Genomic DNA, 7888 nt, shown 5'->3' with positions numbered 1-7888 from the left:
CACTCCCTGCCTGGCTTCTGTGATGCCACTATTAAATCTAACTTGAACAGATTATAACTTATTTCATTCTTAAGTGTCTGTTGACAAAAGAAAGATAACTTCTGATGCAGGTCTCAGTAATGTCTTTGAAATATCACAGTCTGCAGTTTAAAGTTCTACTTTCAGCACTTTACCATCTGTGCTGGGATAGACTGTTTTGATCATTGCCATTGGCCAATTATTATGTGTTCATTTTTTAGAAGCACAATATCTCCTTCTTGAACATTCCAATCACATTTATTCCACTTGTGGCGCTACTGGACTGTAGAAAGATACTCCTGTCACCAGCGGGTCCAGAACTTGTTGGCAAGAGCTTGTGCTCTTCTCCACTGACTTCTGTGTAGGTTCTTGTCTGTAAAGTCTCCTGGCGCAGTTGAACCACCAGTCTTCTGTGTAAGAAGTGTAGCAGATGTCAAAAAATGGTGAGTCAGGATCTGTAAATACAGGGACTAGAGGCCTGGCATTTATAATAGTGGTAACTTCAGCCATTAAAGTACACAGAATGTCATGAGAGAGAGACTGGTTTCCTTGTTTTAGCGTGCAGTCCAGAATTCTACGAGCTACTCCTATCATTCTCTATCAGGGCCCTCCCATATGAGAGGAATGAGAAGGATTAAATTCTCATGCACAACCTTGCTTGTTAAGGTACCTCTTGATGTTTTGATTTGGCGGATCTTTGACAAATCCCAGTTCCTTACAAGCTCCCACAAAGTTTGTACCACAGTCTGATCTAGGTTGTTTTGCGGGCCCTCAGATGGCAAAAAATCTTCTTATGGCATTAATGCATCTTGAAGTTTCCAGATATGATATCACTTCAATTTGCACAGCTGTTATGCTCATACATGTAAACAAAATTATCCAAGGGTTTATCTTCTGCTTGTCACCCTCGAGTATGCCTGACAGTCACTGCCCAACAGCCAAAAACATCCATTCCTACATATGTAAATGGGGGAGCTGAAGTGACACGTTTGAGAGGTAGGTCTCTAAATTTACTTTTCTGTCACCTTTCCACAGAGCATTTGGCAGGTGACACAAGTATGTAAGATAAAGCTGACATGTCTCTTGCCTCCAATTACCCACAGGCCTGTGACTCTAAGAGCTCCCTCTGTAAAGCGACAGCCCTGATGTTTCACATGTTCATGATAGTAGCGTACTAACAAGATAGAAATATGATGGTGTCTATGCAAGATGAGTGGATACTTTTCACCACTCTCCAGGTGCGCATTTTTAAGCCAACCTCAAATCTTGATAAGGCCTTCATCCACTTTGGGGTAGAGTTTTAAAAATGGACTGTTTTTATCTAAACTTTTACTGTTATCAAGCAAATTTAGCTCCTCCATATAAGCTTCAGTCTGGACTGACATAATGACGATATTTGAAGCCTGAGAAAGTTCATCAGGTGTACGTGGTTTGAAGCAGTAGTGCCAGCCTCTGCATTCAGTGAAGTTTTGAGCTACTTTGTAGGAGCAAGCAATGTGAATAAGGAGGGCTATAGCTCTAACTAATGAGTCTCTTTTAAAATGGTTGGTGGTCAGCCCTTCTTTTACTTGAATTTGAGTAGCACAGTTTGTAACTGTTTGCAGTATTTCAGCATCCTTGTCAGGGTTCACAAGCTCAAAAAACACTGATGTCTCTTGTTGATTTTCATGGTACTTGTAGAGGAAAGCTGGTCTAGTAAACCATATTGTCTCTGGCAGATGTGACACACTGATGGGCTTAGATGCATAATCAGCTGGGTTTTTATTTGAAGGTATGTAGAACCACTACTCAGGCTTTATTGATTGACAAATGAGCTGAATTCTGTTGTGCATATCACATAGAAATATCTAGTCTGATTGTGTATGTAGCCTAAGATGACTTTGCTGTCACAGTAAACTTAAGTCTATTTCACATAGGATGAGCTCTGTAATTTCCACAGCCATTACCGCAGCACACAGCTCGAATAGTAGGCTCAGATAGAGGAGACAACCTGGCTCTAATCCAAAGACAAAGCCCACATCAACTTTCCCTTCTTTGGTAATACTTCAAGCAAGATGTAATCTTACATCTTGCCTGAAGAAGGGGCTTGAGTTGCCTCGAAAGCTTGCATATTGTAATCTTTTTAGTTAGCCAATAAAAGGTGTCATTTTCCTTGGCTTTTCTCTACATTCATAATGGCTAACACGGTACAACACCCTAGTACTACTTGGTAATAATTTTAATCTAGGCCACAGCCACAATTGCTTTTGTAGACGCATCAGAAAACACACAAAGTTCCTTGCGTGCTGCATTAGATATTGAGCTGGTAGTATACATATGTGGAATATGCTGATATTGCAAACATTGTAGTGAATTCCTCCAAGTTTCCTATTCCTGTCACTTTTTGGTGTGTCCCATTCACAAATGTTGCAGCAAAGTTCCCGCTGCAAAGCCCTACCATGTATGGTCACTGGAACAACCTAACTAAGGGGGTCAAAAAGACCATGGATAAAACTCCTTTTAAGTCCATAAATGGCAACTGCTGGTGAGGGAATGTTGCTAAAGACATGAACTTCCTGTACTCCACAATGTCCTTAGACATGTCGTTATCTCTATACCACAGGAATCTTAAGATATTTCTATGGTCCTCTCTGGTAATAAAACAGTAGAACATTTGTTGAATGTATGCTGTAAATGCTACTCGCTCCCTTCTAAAGTGGATCAAAACTCCTAACAAACTGTTGATCAGGTCTGGGCCTTTAAGAAGCACATTGTTCAATGAAACATCCAGATGCTGTGTGCTTGAATCAAAGAAGCCCTAATCTGATTTCTTATTACGATGGACCCCAAAAAATGGCAAATACCAGCATTCTTCATTTTTCATTAGAGTTGGTACTAGCTCTGATTGATTATTTTCAAGAATTTTACTCATAAAGCTCAGAAACTGATCTCTCATCTCAGGTTTGCGATTCAGTGTGTGGCTCAGAAAGACAAGCCGGATCATAGCTTGCTCACAGTTGTTAGGGAGACTTTGTTCTGGGCACTTTAAAGGGAAGTGGAGCTACCTAATTTGATTTAATCCCTATACATTTCATGGTACTATTTAAAAACATTGAATCTTCAATTGATGGAGCCAGACCATTGTCATTTATTGTATGATTGAACAATGTGTACCCAATGCTGTACTCTGAAGTACTTTTTCCATATACACTGCTGCTAATAATAGTGTAGTGCACTTGGGTCTGCACGTAAGAGTGACAAGTTCCGCCAGTGGTCGAGACCTGTCTGAGGATGATAGGTCTATATGGATCTGGCATAAAACAGTTCTGCAATATCCATATGGTAAACACAGCACTTAGAGCATTTCAGATGCATCTCCAGGCTGTTAGAGTCCTTTTGCCCTGGGTGTGTGGTCTCCAGCAAGCCTCACAGTGCCAGAGGATAGTGGGCAAATGAGTTGCCTCTCAGGCAGAGAGGGGCGGGAATAAGAGTGAAGCAGCTTGGAGATGCCACCAAAGTGCTCACTAAGTGCCATATCTGTGAACGCTATTCTCTGAGCTGCTGTTTTAGTAAGTAGTATCTTTAGTAAGATAGTGGTGTGCCTTGGGATGACTTTGGTTACAGAAAGTGTGCCACTACAGAAAAAAGGTTGGGATACACTTCTCTAGCCCATAGTGTGAGGCTAATTATTTTGGCAGGCTTAGTGAAATTACTCAATTTAATCAGAAAGAGACTGATAAATTTTCATGCCTGAAAGATAGAAGGGCAAAATTTATGTTCAAGGTAATATAGGTATCCTGATCATAAAGGCAGAATGAGATTTAGGCTGGTCATGTCCTGTGGGTGTAGTACTAGACAGGTTGGGGGGTGTGGAGCGAGTTTTAAGATGTGGTGGTCGGTGGATCTTACAATGTGAATTTGTACCCAGGTGATGAGCAAAACTAAAAAGGTAGTCTTCTCCGAAGTTCTGCCTGTGCCATGCGCCAGTCCAGGTAAGATTGAGGAGATTAGGAGGCTTAACGCGTGTCCCAAATCTAAGTGCAGGGTAGGAGGGTATAGGTTTATGGGGCATTGGGACTCCTTTTGTAACAGATGGGACCTGTTAGGCCGTGACGGGTTACATCTGAACTGGAGGGGCACCAATGTATTGGGGAGGCGTTTGTATAGGCTAGTCGAGGATTGTTTAAACTAGGGAATGGGGGGGCAGGGAGTTTAAGACAGGCCAGGTTTAGATCTATACATGGAGGAACAAACAATGGTGCAGAAATAAAAATGTATAGTAATGTAAATTCTAACCAAACATTTAAATGTAGAAGGAGGAACACATTAAAAATAGCTTGCCTTAATGCTAGAATTATCAAAAATAAGGTAAGTGAGTTGGAGTTGTATGTAGCAGAGCATAATTATGATATTATAGCAATAACAGAAACCTGGCTAAATAACAAAGATGGGTATGAGTGTAACATAGAGTAATACACGTTTTTTAGGAAGGATAGACAGAAGAGAAAAGGAGGTGGGGTTGCTGTTTATGCCAAACAGAATTTAAATTAAAGTCCTCTTCAGTTGGACAATGAGCCCCATCTTAGTGAGGACATGTGGCTTCGCCTGGAAAATATTAGGGAAAGATGTCTTATTTTAGGAATGTGTTATAGACCACCCAATTCTGACAGTAATTTCAATACACATCTTTTTAGTAATATCAAAAAGGCAAGTTTACAGGGAGATATTATAGTCATGGGGGACTTTAATTGCCCAAATATTAACTGGGATAACCTTGCAGATGGAGGAGCACAAGAGCAGGAGTTTTTAGAAGTAATCAATGACTGTTTTTTAACACAGCATGTTAAAGCACCAACATGGGGTGAAGCCTGTCTGGATTTAGTATTTTGTAATAATCAGAATAAAATTAAGGGTGTAGAAGTGATTGAACCACTAGGGTCAAGTGACCATAATGTAATACAATTGTCAGTATTTTGTAAGAGTGCAGATGCAAAGATTAAAATTGTTAAGTTGAACCGTGGTAGGGCTAATTTTGACCAGATGCGACAATGTCTAAGTAGGATACACTGGGATAAGCTTTTAAGTGTGGGGAAAGTCAAGGAGCAGTGGAACAGGTTTAAAAATGTTTTACATGTAATGCAGGACAGGTTCATACCTAAATTTGGAATTAACAGGAAATTAAAAAAAACTCCATGGTGGATTAATAAAGATTTTAAAAAGAAGTTGCAAAGGAAAAAAACTGCTTTATAAGGCATATAAGACTAATGACTGCAAAGTGAATCGTAGAGCGTATGAGAACATGAGGGCAACCATTAAGAAGGATATCAGGGAGGCTAAAAGACAGTTGGAGAGGAATATAGCAGATAAGGCGAAAGAAGACCCTAAGAGATTCTTTCAGTATTTTAGTAGTAAAAGAAAAGTCAAGGAGGAGGTTAAGTGCATCAGAAATAGTAAAGGGGACTTAAAAGATACAGACAATGAAATAGCGGATGCCCGAAACTTACATTTTTCTGAGGTTTTCACAAATGAGCAAGTGGATAACCTCCCAGATGTGACAGGGACTACTAAGGAGGTACTGAGGGATTTGGAAATTGTAGAGGGAGAAGTGCTGCTCAGATTAAATAAGCTGAAATCAAACAAATCACCAGGACCAGATAATATTTACCCTTGAGTTCTTAAGGAGGCTAATGAGTACACATATAAACCCTTGATACATATTTTTTAGGAAGTTATTGTGCACTGGAGAGATTCCAAAGGACTGGAAACTGGCAAATATCATCCCATTATATAAAAAGGGTGACAGGGCAGATCCAAGCAACAATAGGCCAGTAAGCTTAATATGCATCACAGGAAAATTAATGGAAGGAATTATTAAGGATAAGATTGAGCAACACCAGGCAAGGACAGGAGTTATTCTGAACAGTCAGTGTGGGTTCAGAAGAGGGAGGTTGTGTTTTACTAACATCCTGGAATTCTATGAGGAGGCAACAAAAGGATACGCTCAAAGTGGAGCATATGATATTATTTATCTTGACTTTCAGAAAACATTTGATAAGGTACCACATGAGAGGTTGGGCATCAAATTAAAAGAAGTGGGAGTTCAGGGTGACATTTTTAGATGGGTGCAGAATTGGCTCAGACACAGGAAGCAGAGGGTGATGGTACGAGGAACCTCTTCAGAATTGGCCGATGTTAAGAGTGGTGTTCCAGCTGCTATTTTTAATATATATATATATATGATTTATATAGGAATATAAGTAACAAGCTGGTTAAGTTTACAGATGATACCAAGACAGGTGGATTGGCAGATAATTTGGAATCCATTATATCATTACAGAAGGACTTGGATAGCATACAGGCTTGGGCAGATTTGTGGCAGATAAAATTTAATGTCAGTAAATGTAAAGTATTACACATAGGAAGTAAAAATGTTAGGTTTGAATACACAATGGTCGGTCGGAAAATCGAGAGTACGCCTTATGAGAAGGATTTAGGAGTTATAGTGGACTCTAAGCTATCGACTTCCTGACAGTGTTCATAAGCCATTAGGAAGGCTAACAGAATGTTAGATTATATAACATGGTGTGTAGTACAGATCCAAGGAGGTTATGCTCAACCTTTATAATGCACTGGTGAGGCCTCATCTTGAGTACTGTGTGCAGTTTTGGTCTCCAGGCTACAAAAAGGACATAACAGCGCTATCCAACGCTGGAAAAGGTCCAGAGAAGAGCGACTAGGCTGATTCCAGGACTACAGGAGTTGAATTATGAGGAAAGATTAAAAGAGCTGAGCCTATACAGTTTAAGCAAAAGAAGATTAAGAGGTGACGTGATTGAAGGGCTGCGGTGGGCTGGCACCCTGCCCGGGGTTTGTTTCCTGCCTTGTGCCCTGTGTTGGCTGGGATTGGCTCCAGCAGACCCCCGTGACCCTGTAGCTAGGATATAGCGGGTTGGATAATGGATGGATGGATGGATGAGTGAAGTGTTAAAAATTATGAAGGAAATCAGTACAGTGGATTGAGACTGTTATTTTAAAATGAGTTCATCAAGAACACGGGGACACAGTTGGAAACTTATTAAGGGTAAATTTCACACAAACATTAGGAAGTTTTTCTTTACACAAAGAATGATAGATGCTTGGAATAAGCTACCAAGTAGTGTGGTAGACAGTAAGACTTTAAGGACTTTCAAAACTCGACTTGATGTTTTTTTGGAAGCAATAAGTGTATAGGACTGGCGAGCTTTGTTGGGCTGAATGGACTGTTCTCGTCTAGAGTGTTCTAATGTTCTAAACCTGGCAAACATGCATAGGACTGGGCAGACTGGTAGCAAGTGTAGAATAAAATTAAGGTGGGAATGACTCTATGGGTGTGGTAAATGATAAACTGGGATGCAAGACTTGAAAAAAATCAAAAGGCTAGCGATTGTATGATGTGGATTTATGGAATGCAGTGGAAATGACCAAAGACTGGGCACTCTATTAGGAGAGGCAGAATAAGATTTGGATTGGACTTATGCTATGGATGTGTTATACGATTAAAATGCCACATTATTGGAAGATTACGGAGGTGAGGGTGAGAACATTATACAGTAGTGTGAATTTTGGCAGAATAGGGAACTGGGTAAGTTGGCAGAGGATAGGGCAATTTTGGGTGGCAGTTGCACCTGTTCCTATCCACGTCTTTCGGGCAAGTTATGGGAAGAATAAAGGGACTGTGGATGTCACTGGCTGAAGTTTTGGAGCACAGTAGAAATGGGAAAGCTGGCATCAGATTGGGCATCATAGTGGAAATGGTATAATACATTTTAGCCTGAATTTGTCCTATGGATCTGGTACTGGACAGGCCAAGATGTGCATTGGCACTATGATGAAGACCACCAGAGCATGTAGA

This window comes from Erpetoichthys calabaricus, chromosome 1 (assembly GCF_900747795.2).
Source record: "Erpetoichthys calabaricus chromosome 1, fErpCal1.3, whole genome shotgun sequence".
Classification (NCBI taxonomy): Eukaryota; Metazoa; Chordata; class Cladistia; order Polypteriformes; family Polypteridae; genus Erpetoichthys; species Erpetoichthys calabaricus.
The sequence above is the reverse complement of the archived record's forward strand: the minus strand, read 5'-3'. Positions refer to the sequence as shown.